Genomic DNA, 24,203 nt, shown 5'->3' with positions numbered 1-24,203 from the left:
CTCAACAGGGATGCTGAGCTCAGGGCACCAGGGACCCAGGTGGGGAAGCCAGGACACAGATTTGGTGGAATTGGCTAACGGGGTGGTGAGGATGAGGAGGTGAGTACTGGGTAGGGTGAGTGGTTTCAAGGTGTCTGTGGGGCATGTTAGAGGACAGTTCTGTCAGAAGATGGATTATGGGAGTGGCCCTCGGCAGAGAGGTCTCAGGTACATCATCGCAGTGTGCCCACTGTCATTCCTAACTCTGCACGCCCTCCCTGGGGTAGAATTGTATATCCTTGTTATGCATCTTTGACTTGTGCCATGTGCCTATTGCAAAGTCTTCCTCTGGAGTAGGTGGAGTTTATATCCCTGCTCTTCTCCGCTTTGTTGACCTTCTGGCGCTGCCATGTAACTTGCTGTAGTGAATGGCAAATGGATGGAAGTAACAGCACTGCAGTTCTGAAAGAAGCCTCCAGGAGGCATTGCCTGCTTCCACTCTCTTCTGTTGAGGGTCCCCATGAGCCCAGACTACCCTGGGGCTTGCAGTGAAGATAAATGGAGTGCATTGAAGCCTCACCTGGAGCCTGGAGGTCAGCCTAGTCCAACTGAGGCCAATCAAGACCAGCCAAGTCACAGCCAATCTGCAGACTCTTGAATATGAAATAAATATTTGTGGTTGTAGAACTTTGAGGTTTTGGGATGGTTTTTTATGCAGTGTTATTGCAACAGAAACCTAATACACTGGGCGTGGAGGGCATAACCCAGGGAGAACAGATAGAATGAGGTGGGGAGAGAGCATTAGGACATGCTCACAACAGCAGCATTAGGAGACAGGGGAAAGAACCAAGGCTGGGAGACCAAAGTGTAGCCTGTGAGGTGGGAGGAAAACCAAGGGAGGTACAAGGCCTGAAAACACAGAAGGGAGCATTATCGACCCACCCTGGAGTGACGTGAGAGGGCTGCTGTGGCTGGACCCTCAACACCGGCCAGGGCTTCTCAGGCTGTGGACCCTTGAGGAGGTGGAGTTTGGGTTGGAAGGAGACAGAATGGTGGGGACATGTTTGAGCTTGGGCTCTGCTGAGCAGGGCGGGGCAAATGGAGAAACAATGGGTCTGAGGGAGCTTCATTCCGTAAACCAAGGTCAGAAACTCAAGAGATGCAGAATAGGACCCAGGAAAGGGAGACAGCGGAACCAGAGGCCACTTCCTGCAGTGGGCAAATGGCCCAGGCCCTGCCTGGGGGTGTCAGGGCCCACCAGGGAGTCTGCCATGACTTATGAAGACACCTCAGAAGGAAACCCTGGGAGAGTCCATAGGATGGCTGCAGAATGGAGGGAGTAGGGCCACCCATCCTCTTCCACAGCCCATCTCGAGGCTGCTGCCTGGAGTCTGAGGCTGCCGGAGCCTACCTGGAGTGACTTGGTCCCTCATGGGCTAAGCCTGAGACCCCCATCCTGGCAGCCTTAACGGCTGAGGCACCGGCACCAGGGCTTCCCTCTGGGCACAGCCCCACACCCACCCACCTGGGGAGCCAGGAAGCCTATTTTGCATTTAAAAGTATCATTTGTACACGCAATAGAATATTATGCAGCTATTTAACACAACGCTGTCGATCTGTGTTTATTGACATGGAAAAATGTCCGCAACATATTGTCGGGAGAAAAAATCATTTACACAACAGCATGTGGAGTCTCCTCCTGTTCACTTAAAACGGTGTACATATGTGTTTACGTTCAGACAGGGATGTCTGGAGAGCCTTCACCACAGTAGAATCAGGGGTTGTCTCTAGGGGGTAGGATTTGGGGTTGATTTCTTATTTTCTTCTTCATTTATTTATGTGACTGAATTTTTGTAATAAACCTATATTATACTTGAAAAAAAAAAAACACTTTTCCAAAAAAACTCCACTATGCTATTTAGTCAATGTTATAATACAGCACATGGGCTGAAGGACTGTCTTGTTGCCCTGTCTGCCTCTCTCTTCCCTCCTGCCTCTCTCCCCTAATCCTTCCTCTGATCTCCTCCGAAGACACATGCAGGGGCCTGCCGTGGGGCCATGGCTTTGGAGTCAGGTGACTCGTGTTGCAATGTCAGCTCTGTAGAAAATGGGCATGAGAATTTCCCATGAGGTTGTTTAAGAACTAAGTAAGATAAATTAGGTGGAGGCCCTGAGCTGTCCCCGACCCCCTCCACACTTGGTGTTGAATGCATCTCCTGGTTGGTGGCAAGCACACCACAGGAATGCAAAGGCCAGAGGCGCAGAAGCCTGGGGAACACAGCCTGTCCCTGGTGGGCAGAAACACTGCCTGAAAGCACCTGTGTCACTCACAACCTCCATAAATGTAAGTTAACACGCATTTTTAACTAGCGCATCTCTCCAGCGGCTGGCAAACTAAATCCCATGGTCACGTTCAGCCCACAGCCTGTTTTCCTGTGGCTGTGGGGCTAAGAATGATCCTTATGTTTTTAAAGGGTCAAAACAAACAAACAAACAAACAAAAAAGAGTATGTGGCAGAGACTATATGTGGCCCTCGAAGTCTAAAATATCAGACTTCAAGTCTAATATTGCATATGTGCTTGCACATACACAAACACACGTGGCCTTTTGTAGAAAATGTTTGCCGACTCCTTCTCTATCCAGTAGTGGCTTAGGAGCAGAGTGCAGGAGCACCCCCATAACACTCTGACAGCAGCAGAGTGACAACTCTTGAGAAGGGGAAACGCCACAAGGCAGAAGCACAGAACTGTCTTTCTGCACCGTATAGCGGGTGTGAACGCTCATGCTTCCAAGGCAGGGAGAGAAGCGTTATTTTCAGGATCCTCTGGTGAGGGAGGCAGGGATGTGAGTGAGACATCTGAGATGATTTCCATCCCAGAGAGTAAGATGGAGTTTTGAGGTTGAAGGGAAGAGCTTCAATTATGCAGAAAGTGTATCCTGTGAGTTGGGTACTGTTATCATCTCTGCTTTGGGAAGTGCACACTTAGAGACAGAAAGTTAGGTCAAGGTCACACTACTGTGAGCGGAGAGCAGGGATTTGAGCCCAGGCAGCATGACCCTGGGTTCTGTGTCCTGAACTTTGCCTGCAGGGTTGTTCTTGGGTAGGGCAGGGTCGGTTAGATGTGGGTCTCCAGGTTCCTCTTGGAACATCAATGACTCAGCTAAGTGGACCACTGGGGGTCACTGGTGCCACCCACCCAATTGGTCAGGTCTGACTGCGAGGCCCGGCTTCTGCAGAGAGGTCAGAGGCCCTTTGTGGCAAGAGGGAGGGAACACCCACATTCTGGTCACTGGCCACGTGGGCCAGGCTCCATGCTGGATGTCCCACACATTACATCATCTCCTTCCATCCTCACAACCACCCGCAATATCGGGACACTGACCCCATTTTACAGGAGGAAAATTGAGACCCCAGGAACTAACACAAAGTCATGCCGACTGTAAATGGCAGGTTCTGGAGTTGAAACTAGCTCTCTCTAATTCCAAAGTCCTTGCCTTTCCTGCTCCACAATGCTGCCTCTTCTATGGGGGGGCAGGGGTGGGGGCACCTCCTCCTTGCCTCTCTCTGGGGGCACCTCCTTCTGCACCAGCAGGTATATCAGCAAGTGAGCCGCCTGCTGAGCTCCCACCAGCTCTGTCCCACAGAACCTGAGCCAGTCAAGTGTAGCAGGATTGGGTCTGCCGAGGCAGACTAATGAAGCAATTTAAAAACAATCGTTTGGAACACACAGACATCTGGGTAATAATAGACTACAAGACAACTGACCAGTGAATTTTCTCAGGGCCACTAACAGAGCAAGATCTACCTCAGCACATGCAGATGGCAAGAAACTCATTGGCAGTCCCACAGGTATCTCTGTGAGGATTGGAGATATATCCACTTCACAGGATCAGCCCATCCACTCCTCTGGCATGGCCTGGCTCAGCACTGCATGTGTGTGTCTGAGGAATGCTCCTAAGCAGACACACACAGAAACACAGGTACATTTAACAGCTTGACATGATCATGCATATACACAGCTGTGCATACATTTGCATATATGTGGAAGGCCATTTATGCACACATATACTGTCATGTACATATGCAAGCACACATGGGCATACACAAATATACATGCATGCACATCTTTGTAGAACACAATATTGACCCCAATTCCCCACCTCTGCCTATATTTCCACTGAGGGGGCAGAATACATTTCCCTGCCCCTTGACTTTGCGTTTGGTCATGTGACTTGCTTTGGCCAATAGAATATGGCAGACGTGATGGAGTGGCAGTTCCAAGGCTAGGCCTTAAGAGACCTCTTGCCTTTATGTCAATACTCTGCAAAGAACATGTCTGGGCTAGCCCTTGGTCCCAGAAGGAGGATGAGACACGTGAAGCAGAGCTGCTCCAGCAAAGCCCAGCCTAGATCAGCCCAGCCCAGCCAATGCACAGGTGTGTGGCAGTGATAAATGGTGTGGTCTGTTATACAGAAAGAGTTAACCAACGTACACCCAGAGAGACACATGCGCACAGAGACATGTAGATAGGAATCCTTCATTACCCAGGGGGGACTGGTTCCAGGATCTCCCCAGGTACCAAAATTTAATGATGCTTAAGTCCCTTATGTAGAATGGGGTAGTGTTTGTGTATAACCTAGATTACTTACAATACTTAATCCAATGTAAATAGTTGTTATACTGTATTATTTTTTAAATTTGTATTTTTTTTATTGCATTGTTATTTTTTAAAAAATATTTTTGATCCTTGGCTGAATTCGAGGATGTGGAACCCACAGATACGGAGCACCTATTGTACAAGCCTCCAAACAGCCCCCATACACACACGCATATACCTGCATGCACACATGCACTCTCTTGCACACACAAACATTTCCAAACACAAACACCAGTTTACCCACGTGGATAAGGGCTTATAGGAGACAGCAATGAGAATTAAGCCCTTTCTTATCCCGCCTTCATTTCCAGGAGACTCTCTCTTGCTGCCAGTGGAGAGGTGAACGTGACGTATTTGCCCCAAAATTCTTTAATAGACCTCACATCCAGTAGCTTCTGGCCCCCGAGTGGCAGGGTTTTCTGGAGCCTCCTCTGAGCAGCTCTGACAGAGGGCTCCAGGGTTGATTCAGATCACAGCTCCTTCAGAAAGGAGGAACAGGCTGTCACCTTCTGACTTGGGAGCAAGAACAAAGGGAACTGCAGAAGTGGCGTGGGTTGGGCAGGGTGGAGCTGCTCCAGCTGTGGGGGCATCTGAAGGGCGTGGGCGCTGGGTCCTCTCCCTCCGCACCCTGGACGATTCATTCAGGTAAGCAGGTGTCTGAGCCTCAGTGAGCCTGGCCCCACAGGAGTGCCCACTGCCATGTCTGTCCCTGGACTGAGCTGGACCTTCCTCACAGAAAACCTGCCTCTGCCTCCCTCTGAAGTGATGTGACATGGGCTCTGGGCAGATGTCACATGTGTCTTGGACATTGGCGGTTAGCTACGAACATGGGCTCAGTAAAGGGGTGTAGCTCATGGGGGTGGAGGTGGGAGTGAGGGTGGTGCCCAGCCTCTTAAACCAAAAGACCCGGATTCCAATCTTATCTCCACCATTCCTAACTTCTCTGTGCCTCAGTTTACACATCTACAAAATGGAAACTGCAAGAGTGCCTACTCTACAAGAGTTTTGTGAGGATAAAATGAGATCACTGCTGTGATAGGCCCTAACTCAGTGCCTGGCATAGAAGCCATAATGAAAGGTAAGTACTATTCCTACCACTTTAGATGACAAGCTCCTAAGGGCTAGAGCTGTAATAGCTAACTTTGTTCAATTTTGTGCCCCAGGGCTTGACACATAGTATGCATTCAATACAAGTAATAAATGAATAAACTAATAAATGGGGATAGAGAGGGCAGAATGAGTATGAATGAAGGTCTCCAAGGTCTTTAGGGGCATGGATCAGGGTTAGATTACAAGACAGGTGGTGGCCGCTAGATGTCACGAGTGGCAACGGCATCTAAAGCCCCTTCCATGGACATGGCCCCTGTAGCTTCCCAAGCATGTTCACATCTGCTGTTGGTTAAATCCTCACCACTGTCCACATTTCAGAGATGGTTTACCTAAGGGTGGCAGAGGATGAGTCGGCTCTTTTGACTCCAAATCCCGGGAGCTCTCTATGACTCCCATAGCTTCTCTCAGAGTGAGAAGGGCTTCTGAGATCCTCTACTCCAACTTCTTTCTCATGGGCAGATAAACCTGAGAAGAAAAATAACCATCTCAAGATCAGACAGTGAGGAGGACCCTGTGTTTATTGAACCTGAGCTCAGTGCATCCTCCCAGGTCCCCCGAATGTCCTGTGACATATGCATGATCTAATCTATGTACCTGCAAGCTGGAGACACACACAGGTAAGAAAGAATTCCAGTACAATGATGATAGATCAACACCAAATTAAAACAATAAATAAAAAAGCCTTAACAGTAAGAACAAGAAGGAATAGGAGGAGGAGGAGGAGGAGAAGAAGAGAAGAGGAGAGAAGGAGAAGAGAAAGCAGAAGAGAAAGAAAAAGGAGTAGGAAGAGAAAGAGGAGGAGGAAGAGGAGGAGAAGAAGAAGGAGGAGGAGGAAAGAAGAAGAAAGAAAAACGAAGAAGAAAGTAGAAGAAATTTCAGCACTCAAGTCACAGGCATGAGAAGAAATCAGCCTGTGTGCATGTGAGATCAAAATATATGGATAAAGAGGAAAAATGAAAAAATCCAGTCACCCAATCAACAAGCATTTATTAAGCTCCTATAGCAAGCCAGTGTTCTATGCTAATAGCTAGAGTCATAAATATAGATAAGATGCAGACCCTACCCTCCAAGGGGCCACAGTCTAGGGGGAGACAGATGTGTGAACAAAAGTTATTAGGGTAGGCTGGACATGGTGGCTCTTGCCTGTAATCCTAGCACTTTGGGAGACCAAAGTGGGTGAATCACTCAAGGTCAGGAGTTCAAGACCAGCCTGGCCAACATGGTGAAACCCCGTTTCTACTAAAAATACAAAATTAGGCAAGTGTAGTGGTGGTGCATGCCTGTAATCTCAGCTACTCGGGAGGCTGAGGCAGAAGAATCGCTTGAACCAGGGAGGCGGAGGTTGCAGTGAGCAGAGATCCCGCCATTACACTTTAGCCTGGGTGACAAGAGTGAAACTCCATCTTAAAAAAAAAAAAAAAAAAAAAGTTCTCAGTGTAGGGCAGTACTTGCCAAGATAGAAAACGCTAAGTTCATGGAGAATTGGAGGCTTCTAACCCAGACTGGAGAGATCAGGCAAGCAGAGCCAAACAGAAGCCCAGGAGCCTTTTGGAAGACTCATTCCTGCTGCCTATTCAAACCAATATTGTCTATCTGTTTTGATGAGAGTCTCAGCCTGTTCTCTAGGTCCTCAGCAATTCAGCTCCGCCCTTATATTTGCATCCTCTCTCCCAAAGCAAAAGTCTAAAACAGACCTTCCCATTCTCCTTCTTTTCCCTTGAGGGTCTTGTTCCCTGCCAACACATACTTCCAGCTATTTCTCAAAGGATTCCTTCCAGGACCTGAGGGATTTCTACTAAACAAAATTTCCTCCATGTCTGTACATTTCCAGTGAAAGATGTAAGGCTTCTTATAAGGAGGTGTCCTGGGCAGCAGCTTGGCTGGGTCACTCACTAATCTGGTGCAGCAGGGAAGTATCCCTAAAGGAGATGACAGTTGCGTTGAGTTTTGAAGGAAGAATAGGTTTGTGTATGCAGGGTGAAGGGTAGAAAGGAAGCTCCAGAGAGACCTACATGTTCAAAGGTGTAGGAGGATAAAAAAGCCTGACTTGCTTAAGAAACAATAAGCAGTTCCCCATGGCTGCCATGGAGCGATAGAAAAAAGAGTAGCCAAGTAGCTGGGGAGGCCAGGAGGCCCCAGTCTGGGGAGGGGGCTCAGACTGGCTGTTGTCAAGTGGAACTCACGGAGGACAATGGAAGGAGGCTAAGAAGTTTTTTGTGGGTAGAGAGTACAGAGGTAGGACAGCTATAGGCTTGGGGAGGAAGAGAGGGAGACAATTCTGGCTTGGTAATGAGTACAACCTCCTCCTGTTGCTCACCTGTGTGTTCATCTAACAATGATTTGTGTTTAGTGATAAGATCAAAGGGGCTTGATCATGTGTGGTCTGTGGACCATGGTGGGCACTTAGGATTTAATTCTGAGTGATATAGGGAAGCCACTGGAGAGGAGGAAAGATAGACTCAACAGACTGGAAGAAATCACATTGGGGCTGGGTGTAGACGGGTAACTGTCTGAAGCCTGAACCCGGGGGCCCTTCGATGCTCAGGGGTTGGGAGATAATAGGGACTTGCAAAGGGGACTGAGGAACAATCAGAGGAGGAAACTAAATGAAGAAGGAGCTCCAAGGAGGAAGGCACGGCCACCTATCACCTGCTGCTACTGAGGGTAGAGGACTGACCATTGGATTTGACGTTGTGGAGGGAAAGGAGGCATGCTGGCGAAGTCAGGGCTCAAAGCCTGATGGCAGTGTGCTCAAGAGAGAATGGGAGGAGAGGTCTTGGTGACCAGCAATGACTACTCTCTCTGGGAGTTTTGCTGCAGAGGGAAGCAGCGAAATGGGCATGGAGCTGTCAGGGCAAGTGATATCCAAGAGAGGGTTCTTTTAAGATTAGATACATAATTAAGCATTGCGTTTATGGTGGGAATAATCCACTCATGATGGGAGAAGGTAACAAAGCAGAGGACACCTACAGGGAGCTGTCCTTGAGGAGGTTCCAGGGGATGAAATTCAGGGGACAAGTGCTGGCTAGCCTTGCACAGGAGCTGGGGTGCTTCCTCCACCATCACCAGAGAGAGGACAATCACCACTGAGTGGGCACAGATGCAAGGAGGTCTGTAGAGGTAGGGGCAGGAGTTTGGGAAGTTCACCTCTGATTGCTTCTGATTTCTCGGGGAAATAAAAAGCAAGGTCATCAGCTGACCATGAGGAGTGGGGAGGAGGGGCTGGAGGTGATTTCTCCCTAAGGTTATTTTTTCCCTCGGGGGCAGCCTGTGGGCTGGACCTCAGTGTATCTGTCCTGACTTACTGGGCGTAAGAAGAAAGGACACAGAGGCTTCGGCCCTGAGCTGTCTGACTCTCCCACACCTGCCCAGCACCCCAGAGGGCACAGAGAGCCCTCCTCTAGCAGCCCAGACAACTCAGCACTTTTCCTGTTGTCCAGAAACATGCCCTAAGGGCAAAGAGTGCCCAGCCAGCCCTGTCCCCCTATCCAGCTCATCCCACAGGCTTTGGCCAGTTCCAGCTCTGGCAGGTGAAGAGGTGGCAGTCGGGGAGGAGGTGGCTGAGAATCACAGGAATTCTGCAGGTGTCTTCTGGAGGCAGTGCCTGCAGCCAGCCCCCCTCACAGCCAGCGACAAATCTTGCACCCAGAAACTCTTAGGTGTTACTGCTAAACTGTGTGATTACACTTGTCACATTCCTCGGAGGAATGCAGAAAAGCTTCCCATGTCTTCAGGTGCCTGCACGATGGAAGAGAAGAAGCCGTTGTCAGCTCGGGTCTCCTCCTCCCTCCCTGACGCTGGCTCTCGATTCCAACAGTGGGATGGGACAATGTGGGGACAAACCTCCAACCTCAGCAAGAGCAGCTTATTTAGAAAGCTGGGCCGTGTGCCCTCTGCTCTGTACCCAGTAGCTCATTTAATTCCCATGATGGCTGCAAGTTGGTTCTAACATCACCCACACTTTACAAACGATGGCCCTGAGGCTCAGAGAAGTTACCTGCTCAAGGTTACCATCTGGGAAATGACAGAGACAAGACTTGAAGCTAGGTCCATCTACTGAGACACCTGCCAGTCTGCTCCCTGCAGAGTTCATTTCTTTATTTATAAACCTCCCACATCTCCTCAGGACCCCAAATGGCCCAGAGAGTGCTTCACTAGCAGCCTGGGTCTTCTACAGTTCTTCTCAGCACTTCTCCTGATAGGGTTTTCCAGAAATGAATCACAAAGGGCCCTGAGTGCCCAACCTTGTCCAGCTTTCTCCCCAGCCAATCCAGTCAGGGTCAGACTGCCTGGGTTCAATCCTGTCTCAGCCATTTACTACATGAGTGACCTTGGACATGGTACAGAATGCTTCCTAAGTCTCTATCTCTCCATTTGTAAAATGGGACTGTGATAGTACTCCCCCAGGACTGACGCAGTAGCCTTTGCCATGCTGAACCTGATCCTCCTTTTCTCAACATGCCCCAGAATATGGCGTCAAAACCCCAGGTGAGGGCAGAACCAGAGCAGGCCATATCCTCCCTCATTCTAGATACCAGACCTCTACTGATACCATCTCACAGTCACATCCCTCCTTTGGTTCACATAAAGCTTGTGGTCCCCTCTGCCTCCCAGGTCTTTTTAACATAAATATCACAAGCTAATTGAACTTTACATTAAAGAAAGTGAGTACCCCCAACCTGGGAAAGAGGGAGGTGCAAAACTCCTTCCTGGAGGCCTGTGTGGTAGCATGCACCTGTTCCCATTATCCAGGAGCCATCAGATAGGTGTTCTGTGGAGATGAAGTTGATTGTAAATGCAAATTGGGAGTGGGCTGGAGATTGACTGGGAGGAAGCAAAACAGTGGGTGAAGGCCTGGAGGTGGGAAGCAAGTGATGAGCAAGAGAGAAGGCAGAGTTGGGAAGGAGCCAGAGCCAGACCTGAGTTCCCGACTGCAGGAGATGAGGTTGGGAGAAGCCCCGCTGCCGGTTCAGCAAAAGCTCTGCAAGCATGAGAACCAGAAGAGTCCTGGAGAATCCTAACAAGCTGGGGTGACCTCTTAACACCATGGTGGGGACTGTATGGCCAAAGGAGGCCACCAGCTCCTGCAAAGACCAAAGGGACCTAATGTGCACTGAGCATAGTTCATTTAATTCACACACAACCTTGTAAGGCCAATGTGATTATGCCCCTTATACACACATGGCAATAAGGTCACTTGGCTCTATGCCTGGAGAGAACGCCCCAAGAAAGCATTTACCAGGGTTTCTTGCAAACTTCCAATGATGGAGAGCTCAGGCCCATAATTAAGAGGCTCTATAGCTAGTGCATGGTAACACCGGGTTCACACAGGTAGATGAACTTGACTCCACAGCCATGGTACACAGGACTTGGAAATCTCCTCATGGGCCTTCCCACTTCTTGGACCAGGCTTTCTGTAAGATGCTCCAAATATGACATCATGGCTTCCCTCATGCCCTCTGCCCCAGAGGAGAGCTATAGGTTGGGGAGGACAGCATCTGTGGTCTGCCCACCAAGAGGTCTCAGCCTGGGGAAGGAAGAGCCTGTTACTCTGGGGCCACTTGTGGTTGGAAAGGGACTGGGCTGGGCTGGAGTGAGAGAGAGAAACAGAGAGAGACAAGAGGTGGGAGAGGGGAGAGGGAGCTGAAATCCAACAGGCTCTCCTGAATAGACTGTCCTATGGAGCCCAAGATGTCAGTTTTTTTCTCCACCTGGAACAGCAAAAAGTTAGAGATCCCTGATTATGGGGACCCTGATGCCATCAGCAGGAGGAGGCAAAAAGTGAAGATGTGGAGCCCAGTGGACAGCACATTCACCAACCCTTCATACTCGGCCTACAGCAGACATCACCAATCAATCATGGCACTCTTTCTTGACAAGACTGGATGGTCGTTTTAGCCAACACCACATACCCTGAGGGCCTTGAGCCTCAGTGGATAAGCCTCTAGCAACAAAAACATTGTGGACTGCTTGGAAGACCGACTGAACTTGACCCTGGAGGTTAAGGGCAAATCTCTAACAGAACCTTAAAACCACTTTGACAACTCATTGGCTCAGGAGACAATTAGGTCATTTGGCGCATTTGGGACCAGACTTCCTGTCTTCCCTTCTCCTGGCATTGGTCACAAGTGGCCAGTGATTGAGCCCTGAGCCCACAGACAACAGGATGTGGCAGAAACCAGCATGCCACCTGTATTCTCCACTCTGGCCAGTGTTCTGCATCTTGTCTATGTGGGCTTAGGGCCCAGCACACAACAGCTGCAATCTGTGCTTGGGAAACTGAATGACCAAGGCCATGGTGCCAGCTCCACTCAGTGTCTGGTCTCTTACTTTCCTGGAATAACCTAATCAAAGACTCAGGACTATTTTTAACTGATTAAGAGGGGAGCCTGGAATTAGCGTTTCTGTTTTAGCAGCTGCGCTGCCGACAAGGTGCTACTACAAACAACTGCAGTTATTCTCGAACACTCAGAGCAAGTGTCATCTGAGCTTCTGCTGGCCTGACAAGAGCTCCCGTTTTATCATTGTTAGCCCCTCTACACTTGGCCATTAGGATGAATTAGGGCAGCAGGAGAGACAATCATCTGCTAAGGGTATCCTTAGAGCCTGAGCCTGCACGATTAGCCGAATGTTCTCAGTGTCACTTACGGGACAGGAGGTCCCCATGGCAATGCAGTCGGGATATGATTGCTGACTTTAAATAATAAGGAGCCTGCAGATCCATGTGCAGATCCAAAGCTGCGGCTCTGCCTAGGAAACAGCCACTGAGAGCATAGGGGAGGCTGAAAAAAATGAATGCTTGAAGGGGACTGCGGCCAACTGTGTACCCAGAGACTGGCCTGGGAGGACAATGGTTAGCAATGAACACTCCAACATGCTTCTCCACTCTGGCCAGCGTTTGGATCTCCACCCTACGTTCCTTCTTGTTATAGAGGATTTTAGGGCAGAGGTGGCACACTCCAGCATCCCCCATCCTCTGCCTGTGGCAGGTATTGCTAATTGATTAGGGTATTCTTTATTGCCCAGGCTGCATATAGATTGCCTCAATCCAGAGCTCCAGCCAGGCACTATCAACTGAACACATGATAAAACTTACTCACTTGTCTTGCCTTACCATCTTTTTATGATTAAGTTGTGTCAGAATGGGAATTATTGACCTTCCCACTACTGGCTATGAAGGGCCGTCTTGGCATTTGCTTTGCCTTTCATGTGCTAGTGCAGGGCACTAGAGAGGACACTGTGGTTTCAAGCAGTATGCTTGGTGCCAGAAGGCTGGGAGTGCCTTACCCATGTGGGACCTTATCAAGTGCTGATTAGATAGGGTGCATTTAATATTTTGTCTGCCCAGCATGCCACCCGTATTCTGCGAGCAGCTGCCCCTTCTTTGGTATAACTCTTCTCCACTCTCCAACAATGATTGTGGTTTTGATGGGGCTGCCAGTCATAGAACCTACCCTATGGCTACATTGACCCATTCAGATGTAGACAAATCGTGAACCAGAGACCTGTGCCAAGACAGACAAAGGCATTCCTTGAGAATTTTGGACCCAGAACTAAGGGAAGAGGGGCTGGCCCTCTTTGGTGGTTTAACTGTGGAGTGCAACGCAAAGAAAATCCCAGTGGACATTTCTTGACAACAGAAGTTGGTCAGAGGGGATATTGTGAACACAAAAATGAGCAAAATGGAAGAAGAGAGGTAGAGGATAAGAAAGATAAAGATAGAGATGAGCGGGAGAGAGCGACAGAACCTGGTTCCACTTTTCCCCCAGACCAGGCTATCCGTCTTCAACACTCACATGAGTCTTCTAATACATTTTCCTTTGGGGTTACTTTCTTGAAGTTGGGTTTCTGTCACTTGAAACTAAGAACTGGAAATATACCAGTGCATAGCAAAGACCCACAAGAAGAAGATAAGACTCCTGGGTAAGACTCCTGGATGAAAGCCTCAGCAGTTCCCTAGGATAATCTGTCTACCATGGGATGCAGGTAGTCATGGCCCTCAGAGGAGCCTGACCTCGCAGGCAAACACAAATATGGAAGGGATCTGGGCCATCCCACTTTTTATGAAGTTCACTCCTGTGGGCTGGTCCTGGGATGCCATGCTGCCTAAATCCATGGTCCTCTTGTGTATCTGAGGTCAACAGACTATTCTAAGATTCTGTGAGGCAGGTTGATCTCTGTGTTCTCTACTTTGCTCCAGGGTTCCCATGGAGTGGGATAATACACTGGGTATAGCAAGGAATGCATACATTCCTGGTAAGAGGGGCCAAATCTCAGCATTGGCCCCATGCCTAGAGCAGCAGCATTTCACACTCTTCCCTGCAGGACACACACTTCTGAAAATAGCTAGGGCAGGACAGAGTCTTCCACAACACTCACATGGTCATCCACGCTTTCAGGACAGGTCAGTTGGCACCTACTGTCTGCTAGATCAGGAGATGGGCACCTCAGGTACATGGTCCTCTCCTTGAGGAAGATTGAGGCTAGTGGGGCACAGAGGCACATAATAGAATATGGTGCAGTCATTTTCATCAGAGGTGGGTGTAAGGGATTCTAAAGGGCATAGAGGGACATGGCAAGTCAGCCTGAGGGATCAGAGCAGGCGTCACTAAAGAAGTGACATGCGAACCCCGGGGACAGAGTTTGCAGTGAGCCAAGACTGCACCACTGCACTCCAGCCTGGGTGACAGAGCGAGACTCCGTCTCAAAAAAAAAGAAAAAGAAAAGAAAAGAAAGAAAAAAAGAGAAGTGATATGTGGCCTGAGGTGGTGGCTCACGCATGTAATCCCAGCACTTTGTGGGGCTGAGGCTGGCGGATCACCTGAGGTCAGGAGTTTGAGACCAGCCTGGCCAACATGATAAAATCCTGTCTCTACTACAAATACAAAAATTAGCATGGCATGGTGGTGTGCACCTGTAGTCCCAGCTATTCGGGAGGCTGAAGCAGGAGAATCGCTTGAATTTGGAAGGCAGAGGTTGCAGTGAGCCGAGATTGTGCCACTGCACTCCAGCCTGGGCGACAGAGCGAGACCTGTCTCAAAAAAAAAAAAAAAAAAAAAAAAGAGAAGCAATATGTGAACTGAATAAGGGCTCATTTAGAGGACAGAATGCCAGGGTTTTCCTGAAATTTCCAGAGCTTCCCAAGTATGGTGGGTTCTATGCTCTCATCCTTCCAACATACCTTCCTGTACAGTAGAGACTAGAGAGCTAGACCTGCATTTCTCTGACACCTTCTGATAAGTGGGTTTACGTGTGTGATCTAGGTTTCCCCAAGTAGACAGACCAGATGAGACGCAGAAGGCAGAAGTGAGCCACAGGCGGTGGTAGCAGTGAGGTCTCCTAGAGAAGCTTCCACTAGGGCTACAGTCAATTTCCAGGTCTTAGGCGCTGAGCAGTGGGAGCTGGTGGCCATGGGATTTCTCCAGAAAAGTTCTAGAAAAGCTCTAGTGTTTGCAGAATATTTCTCCCATCATTATTTCCTGATCCTCCCAGCAATTCTATGAGCTACCTGATCCCTATAATAAACCCCTTTCTATTTAAACCAGCTGGAGAAGGTTCTGTCTGCAAGAACAACTCCAAGTATTGCTCTAGGTTCTGCTGTGGTCTTCCTTCCATTCTGGCGGTGTGATACAGTAGCCAGGCACATTAACTCTTGGTATCCAACAGACCTTGGTTCAAATCCCAGTCCTATCATTTTCTGTGAGACCTTGGGACTGAGGTTGACTTCTCTGCCTGTAAAATGGATATCTCATGGTATTATAAAGTTCAAATGAGATCATGTATGTAAAGAACACACTACTGACATATAGCAAGTGCTGGATAGAGGATGGAGATTATTATTCTTACAGCCGAAGTTTCTTAGTGAGCCAACCCAGGCTTCACATTGGCTATGAAACGTCAATTTAAGAGCAGACAAAAGAATATTCATGGCAAAAAAGGGGACCCTGACAAGCTAGAAGGTGGATTGAACAAGATGAAACACATGCAGGAACTTGCAGGAGTAAATGCAAAGTTCTAATCTTGGGTAAAGAAAATCTGAACAAAGGCAGACAGGCTGAGACAGAGTTTGGTTGCAATTATGTGAGACAGATTTCTAGGGTTTAGACAACTGACCAACATGTATTACTAGGGTGATGTGTCACCAAAAACACATACAGTCTGGCTGTATTAATAGAGTCAGAGTGTATAGAAAGAGGGAGATGACAATGCTGTTCTACTCTGGGTTGACAGCCCACATCTACAAGATTTAACTCATGAAATCCTTATCATGAGAGGATACAGCTATACTACCTTGAGTTCAGAAAAGCCAACCAATATGGGGAGAGAACTAAGATAACAACTAATAGTTATGGCTCTTTTAACATGTACCAGAAGCCATTCAAAACACATTCTTAACTCTTTTCCCCGCAGGATAGACTTGGACTTGCAGAAGTAGGGATGGGCTATGTAGAATCAGACTTGGTTTTAACAATGGCATGAAGAGAATGACAAATGTGGGGCACTCATGCCATTACCAGCCCCTCCCATCCCTCGGCAGACATCACTAGTCAATTACAAAACTGATCTCACTGATCCCAAATGTAGTTTCTAAACCATCCCCTTCAGCCAATACTGCACTCAATCAAAGATAAATCCTATAGGTATGTCAGTCGCCACATGGACAGGATGGGCAAGTGGTGACTGTGCTGTGAATTGTAGCCAACCACGAAGAGATGGAACTTCTTCCAAAGTGGACTGAGAAACATAAGAGAGAGGCTGACAGGGCCTCCTGGAGGTAGACACAGCTCAGCCACTTGTTCTTTGCCCCACAGGTACAGAAACTTGGTATTGTTAATGTACCCAGAATGGATCCAACTCTGTGACACAGACAATGCTGTATGTTCACCAAGTCCCATTTTATTTTCTTCTTCCTGGGCACACAAAAAGACTACATTTCCCAGCCTCCCTCACAGTTAAGTTGTGGCCATGTGAATGGGTTCTGCCCAATGGGTGTGAGCAGAATCGGTAGATATCACTTCTAAGCCAGATCACAAAACCTGCCTGGGAGAGTGATTATCCATGCCTTTTCTTCTCCTTCATCAATGACCTTGGAGGTCATGTACTGAGGACATCTGCTAGGCAAGATTAAAGGAGCCTGAATCCCTGAGTCACCAAAGAGGAAAGCTCCAAGGGTTACTACCCAACCCACATCAGACTGTGATGTGAGCGAAAAGTAACCTTTGTTGTGTTAAGCTACCAAGATGTCAGAGTATATTTATTAATGCGGCAGAGCCCAGCCTAGCCTGACTACAGCATATTAACACAACTGTGTGTGTGTGTTTCTCCAGTGTGGACTGTGATCACCAGCGTTAGAAACAACCAAGAAGCCTGTTGGACCTGCATATTCTTGGCTCCACTTCAGAGGAAGCATAGATGCTAGGAGGGCCCAGGAATTTACAAGTTTAGCAAGTAGCCTAGTCATTCTTATTCTCCCTGAAGTTTCAGAACCACTTGCTGCTCAACTGCCCTCATAGAAGCCAATTTATCACTTTGTGATGAGAAATAGAACTGTCAAACAGAACAGAACCTTGGGGTCAGCTGGCCAGTGCTATCTTTTCCCACGGACACCTGTAAATAGAAAGAAATGGAATTCCCATCTGAAGGCAACTTGGGGGTCTAGAATTAGATCCAGAAAGTTGAGAAAGATCTTAAAGTTTGTCAGCATGAGCCATGGTGGCCTGAGACCCTCTTCCCTCCACCAACCATCACTGCATACTCATTCTGGAGTGATGTTCTGTGCAGACCAAATAGGGCATCTTCTTCCCAAGACAGTGCTGGAAGCATCGAGACAATGCTGGGCTTTGGACCCATTCTCTTCACACCTTAAAGACCACCCCGTCTGCCTCCCCAGCCATTCCTCAGACAGGGGCCAACATAATGAATTAGGGAATGCCCATGAGGCTACCCCTGGAGATGTCACACAGTGCCTGGGTATCTCCTTACCATGCATCTTCAGCACAGGGCTCAGCAGGGAGGGGTGCACATACCTGCACCTGCTGTATAGACTGAGTCTCACCTGGCCTTCACCTAAGGTGTAAGGCTACCTGCTCCCCAAGTCTGCTGACCATGGGCTCCAGGACCCATGGATATGAGTCCCAGCTCTGCCACATACTGAGTGGTAAAATCAGAGCAAGCCACTTCATCTCTCCAAACTGCAGTTTATTTGCCTGTCAAATAAGGATCAAATAACAGCCACCTTTCACAGTTGTGATGGTTGCATTAGATACATACTTTTTGACAGCCCCAAGCCTCACCCTACATATGGGATGTTCAATAAAACACTGAATGGACTGCATGACATGTGTGATGTTTGTGATGGGAGAGGCAGAGGGGATGGAGAGCGTGGAGATTAAGAGTCTGTATTTTCAGGTTAGAAAGGCCTCAGTTTGAACAGTCAAGTACTAACTGTGTGGCCTCAATTTCCATAGCCATAAAATGGGAATAGGAATCCCTTCATCACAGGATTCTTGTAAAGATTAAAAAGCTAAGTGAATGGAAGCCATTACTGTGTGTGTATATGTGTGTGTGTGTGTATCCTGGTGAATAGATGTTGTGTTTGTGTATTTGTGAGTGTGATAATATCATTAACATTTCTTGGGTGCTTCCTACATGGCAGGCACTATTCTAAGCACTGTGCTTAACTCATTTGAATTCTCACAACAATCTGAGGCAGACAGTCATTTAACAGATGTGGAAGTTGAGCTGTAGAGTTTACGTATGTTGATCTCACTCAAGGTATCCGTAATCCTTCCATTTCTCCTCTGATGCTGCTTTCCCCGCTCTGGTACCAAGAGGTGGGAAGAGCAGATGCAACTCCCAGCCCTTGGTGGAGGGGACCCTGCTATCTCAGCAGAAGCTCAGGGTTCACCTTGTTCATCCCCCAAAGACCTTATGTCCTGGGGAGCTCCATGCAGGTTTTGGGTGTGAAAAGTGGGAGTAGTCGAGCAGAAGACACAGGGTTGGTGTCAGTTCTGCAGAATCCCAGAGCCCTGGAGCCTTGAGAGGTCAGTATGTCCACTCCCTGTCCTTGAGCTCTGGCAGGACCAGGACTGACCTAGTGTGATTTCCTTGTGATTTGCAGAATACATCCAGGGACCTGGTAAAGTCATAAAAAGTAAGGCTGTCATACCCTGCTATCTAGTGATTCCCTCTTAAGCACTAACCTTAGAGAAACGCTTGCCATGAGCATCTGGAGACACCAGCAGAAATGTTCACAGCAGTGATGATCATAAAACCCCAAACTGGGTGAGCAGGGTGGATCAGAGTCACACTGTGGACTACTACACTGGTAGCCATATGAACATCCTGCAGGAATCTTAGAAACAAAGTTGATGGAAAAGTTGCTAAATATATACACTTATGTTTTGGTTTACAAGAAGCCACTGACTCTACATTTTTAAAGAAAACAAGGGAATGATAAATCTAAAATTCAGAAAGTCACCTGTGGGAGGGAATAGGGGACCCCAATTAGAGAGGAGCACCCCAGAGTTTCAGTGGCTTCAGGATGTTCTAGTTTTTAGGTTGATATATTAGTTCGTTTCCACACTGCTATAAAGAACTACCTGAGATGGGTAATTTATAAAGAAAAGAGATTTGTTTGACTCACAGTTCTGCAGGCTTAACAGAAAGCATGACTGGGAGGCCTCAGGAAACCTACAATCATGGTGGAAGGTGAAGGAGAAGGAAACTCGTCCTACCATGATGGAACAGGAGGAAGAGAGAGAGAGATAGAGCAAAGTAGGAAGTGCCACACAGTTTTTCTTTTTTTTCTTTGAGACAGAGTTTCGCTCTGTCACCCAGTCCAGAATGCAGTGGCACGATCTCAGCTCACTGTAACCTCTGCCTCCCGGGTTCAAGCAATTCTCCTGCCTCAGCCTCCCGAGTAGCTGGGATTACAGGCATGCAGCACCATGATCAACACATTTTTCTGTCTTTGAGAGATGGGGTTTCATTATGTTGGCCAGGCTGGTCTCGAACTCCTGATTTCAAGTGATCCGTCCACCTCAGCCTCCCAAAGTGCTGGGATTACAGGTGTGAGCCACCGCACCCAGCCTCCACACACTTTTAAACCATTGATCTCGTGAGAATTCACTCACTATCATGAGAACAACAAGGGGGAAATCTGCCCCCATGATTCAATCACCACCTGCCAGGCTCCTCCTCCAATTCAACATGAAATTTGGGCGGGGACACAAATTCAAACCATACCAGTTGGGGTGGAAACATTGGTGTTTATTTTGTTGTCTTCATAACATATATATTATATATATAACTTTTATATAAATCAGATGAAATGAACAGAAGAAAATAAACCAATTTCTTATTCTTTTTTTGATTTTTTTTGAGACAGAATCTTGCTATGTTGCCCAGGCTGGAGTGCAGTGGTGCCATCTCAGCTCGTTGCAGCCTCCACCTCTTGGGTTCAGGCGATTCTCCTGCCTCAGCCTCCTGAGTAGCTGGGACTACAGGCGCCCGCCACCACGCCCAACTAATTTTTGTAATTTTAGTAGATATGGGGTTTCACTATGTTGTCCAGGCTGGTCTTGAAACCTAACCTCAGGCGATCTGCCCGCCTTTGCCTCCCAAAGTGCTGGGATTACAAGGGTGAGCGTCCATGCCCAGCCTGCCTTATTCTTATATAGCATTAGACATCAATTTCATACAATAGTAACAACCAATTCCCATCCTGTTTGTGTTGAGTTCTTTCCATCACATGAGAAATGGCAAATATTCATAGAATTTTTTGGACTAAGTCCTGTTCTGAACATGCTACATGTGTTAACATATTTAACCTCCATGCAAATCCATGAGGTAAGGTACAATTATTATCTACATTTTGCAGATGAGGAAACTGAGTCAGAGAGGTTACTTTGCCTGAGGACACACACCCACCCAGGACTCAAAGCCGGCCTGCTCTACTCTTGAGCCTCTCTTTCTAGCCCTTGGGCACCACAGCCTTTCGTGAGACCACAGTTTCCCTTGATGTGCCTGTTTAGTCCTCACACTGGCCCTCTCAGGCATAGGTTATTATCCTGTCTTCCAGATGAGGAAACCAGGGCTTACAGTTCCATGCCTGTTCTATGTGGCCCTCTGCCTCCAGCAGGTGGGGAACACGTTCATGTACCACTTCCCTCGCCTGGTCCATAGCAGATCCAGCTATCTGATCAGGGCACCCACTCAGGCCCTTCTCCAGGCTGGTTGCTATTAATCCATCAGAGTCAGCCCACACCTTGAAACCTATTTGCCACTTCTTCATCCTAAATGACCTCTGCTCCTGCAGGTCCTCAGAGGCACTCCCAGCACTATTACCTGAAGAGAGCTCAGTCTGTCTCCCCATGTCTTCCTGCACTGCAGACAGTGTCTGTACCATTACCTGGGAGTTCCTGACCCTGAGGAGCTGGTCCTCCCTCTGTTTCATGCTCCACTTCTAAAACAAATCAAAACTGGCCTTGAACAAGTCTCTGATGCCCCATGCCTCAGTTTCCTCAAATGTGAACTGGATGAAAGGCTGCATGATCTACCCCAAGCCTTAAGGAACAACAGCTGTTATCTATGTTTTCTACTCCTGTCGAAGAAAGAAGTCAGTTAAATACCAGGCCCGTTTAGGGACCCATTTCTGAAGACTCAAGACTCTGGGGCACTGCCGGCCTCATCCCCCATGAGCCTTACATTACATTTCAAGCAGCATGTGACAGCAGTACATTGCAATAGATATTAATTGCTACATTAAATTCTATGATATTGCTTAAGAGAATGTTCATTTAATTTCCCTGCAACTGTGGTCAACCTGATCTTTAATCGAAACTGACAGGTGCAATTTAAATCAGGTAGCAAACTTCTCTCTCTTTAAAAGAGCCAAGAATGGCATGAATATTAAATGGGTCAGGACAGTTGGCAACACTAATACAGCTTAAATCAGAACAAGCCTCAGATACAGCTTTTAATTATTCATGCTTTCGTGGTAAGTCAGGCCCTGACAGCAGTGTCACTGGGAGTTCAGGAAACTTCCTCGATGTGACATGAAACACAAGGGGGTGCCGGGGTGGGGGCAGTGTGGTCCTAGGTCAGGCCCCAGATGTCTGAGGGTAATCTGGCTTGGAGAACAGGCTGGAGGGTTGTTAAATTAAAAATGGACACTACTTTTTAGCTGCTTCTCCCATCAATAAGCAGAATCTATTTTCTTTCCCCTGGAATCTGACTCTTGATCTATTTTGACCAATGGAATGAAGCAGAGGCGATGCTGCGTAATTTTCACAACTGGATCCTCAGAGATCTGCAGCTTCCACGTTCACCAACTTTCAGCCTCTGGCATCACTGAAATGCTGTATGCTAAATGGGGGAAGGACAGAAACAAATATAAAGAGGCACAGACCGAGATAGAGGCACAGTTAGAGAGAAATAGTGGCATAAGAGAGAGGGAGGGGGGAGGGGGAGAAGAGAGAGAGAGAGAGAGAGAGAGAGAGAGAAACTTAGTTAAAAGAGAGTCATGTGGAGGCAGAGCCAGGAGTGGCATCAGAGGCCTGGAGAGACAGACCAGGGGCAGAAGGGACAAGAGGGAGGGTGCAGCTCACAGCCTGCTCAGGGGCCTGTGAGTACAGGAAGACCACAGGGCAGGGGTGCAGGTGGCACCAAAGTGGGGCCCAAACCAGCAGAAGAAAATAGAAACAACTGGACATGCCCAGAGATTGTTGCCTGGGGATGGAGGGCGGAGCTTGCCTTGCAGGAACCAGCTCCCCAAACAGCACAGGCTCCACTCAGCACTGCCTAGGCTGAGCCAGGTCTATAAATCACTCAAGGACAGGAAACACTGATGTGTGGCCTTGGAAACAGCACCTGGCAGGGGAAATGGGGGGAAGGATTGTGAGGGGCCTGGGGGCAGACCGACAGAGAAGCAGACGGGACTGATCCGAAACAGCCAGGGAAGAGGCAGAACCCAAAAAGAGACGAGAGAGACAGGTGGAAAAGATAGGAGGAAAGACCAAAAGATGCTGCTGGAGAGGGAGGCACCAAATGTGAAAAAGATGCACACCCAGAGGTGGACAGAGGGAGATACTCAGGGAGGGCACAGGAAGTGAAGATTCAGAAAGAAAGACTTTCCTTGCACACTGACCTTTGAAATGTTGTTTGCTGGGAACTGGCTGTTCTCAAGAATAACACATCCTCCTATGTGTAAAGCACTTATAGTCCATGAGGTACTTTCCCATCCATTATGTTCTCTCCTCCAGCCCTCCCGACAGCCTCCCCAACTCTAGAGGAGCATTCTAGAATATTTATATCCTAAAAGCACAGGTTGGTACTGAGTCAGGCCACTTGATTAACCCAAATCATCAATTATCAGGCATTTATCTGAATTCTTTCTCCCCAGCCGTATCGTTATCCATGGACGGATGCCCATGGTAAGATACAAAGAGCACTGAAGAAGGAGCCACTTCCAACCTTTGGAGCCTCAGTTTCTCCCTCCACCCAGCGGAATGTGACAACCCTGAAGGATGCTGGTGAAGCCCGGCTGAACTCACCTGAGAAAGCATGAGCCCTGTGCATATGAGAGAAATTGTCCTGGCCCCCGGTAAAAAGACACCTCATTTGTAGGTGCTCTGTAGAATTTGGTAAAGGGTTCCTGGATTGAAGAGCTGGCCCCAAACCTCATCCTCTCACAGATTCAGCCCTGGTAGAGTTCCCTTCTGCTTCCAAAAGGATGAAGTCTGTCTCCTGATCCTCCTCCCTGCTGTCAAAGCCTCTGGGGCACCCCAGGCATCCCTCCTTGGTGTGGCTGAGATTTGCATCTAGTCTCCTGGGCTCGCTGATCTCTGACCGGAGGAAAAGGTAAATGGAAAGGCAGCCCGGGCTTCCTGAATGTGTTTGCCCTCTGCAGCACTTAACATTTACACATGCCGCAGAGGAGGAGGTAGCAGTCTTAGAGCCTGAGGCTGGCATGGCAGCCAAGGAGAGCACGCCTCTGGCTGGGCCAGGTCAGAGGAATGTATGAGGGTTTTCAGGTTCAGCATCTCCTTCTCTCTGGGTAGGCAACATCCCTGTCACCTCCAAGGAGCAGCAGCAAACCAGGTGGGCCTGTGGAGGTGGGCAGGAGTACCTGCCTGGGCCATTTCACCCAGAGGACCAGTCCTGGTGGAGGAAGAGTTGGCACAGTGCAAAATGAAACTGTGGGATCCCTTATTCAAAAATATTTAAGAATTTCATGATGGCCACAGCAGAGCATTAAACCATACATGGGGACCTTCCGAGAGTGGGACTCTGAGTGTGACTACACAGATTATAGGCCCACAAAGCTGATCCTACCCGATGGCAACAGGCAAAGGGTGATGATAGAAGTGTTTACAGAGACTGTGGGGGTGTTTCAGGAGGACCAGACCAGGGACTAGGAATGTGGTATAATACAGCAGATGAGAGGATTGAGT

The 24,203-nt window shown here is 48.3% G+C and overlaps 1 long non-coding RNA gene across 2 annotated transcripts in view; it reads right to left on the bottom strand.

Moving 5' to 3' along the window:
* Positions 1–669: 669 nt before the first annotated feature.
* The window catches only part of LOC105494731 (uncharacterized), a 328,173-nt gene continuing 304,639 nt past the window's right edge, over positions 670–24,203 (bottom strand). For both annotated transcript variants that reach the window (XR_011622975.1, XR_011622974.1), the window contains exons 9-10: positions 6,078–6,213; positions 670–5,117 (exon numbers count right to left, since the gene is read on the bottom strand). This is a non-coding gene — a long non-coding RNA (uncharacterized lncRNA). The remainder of the gene's footprint in view (positions 5,118–6,077; positions 6,214–24,203) is intronic.

Source organism: Macaca nemestrina, chromosome 1, assembly GCF_043159975.1.
Source record: "Macaca nemestrina isolate mMacNem1 chromosome 1, mMacNem.hap1, whole genome shotgun sequence".
Classification (NCBI taxonomy): Eukaryota; Metazoa; Chordata; class Mammalia; order Primates; family Cercopithecidae; genus Macaca; species Macaca nemestrina.
This window is presented reverse-complemented; position numbering and strand designations above follow the sequence as displayed.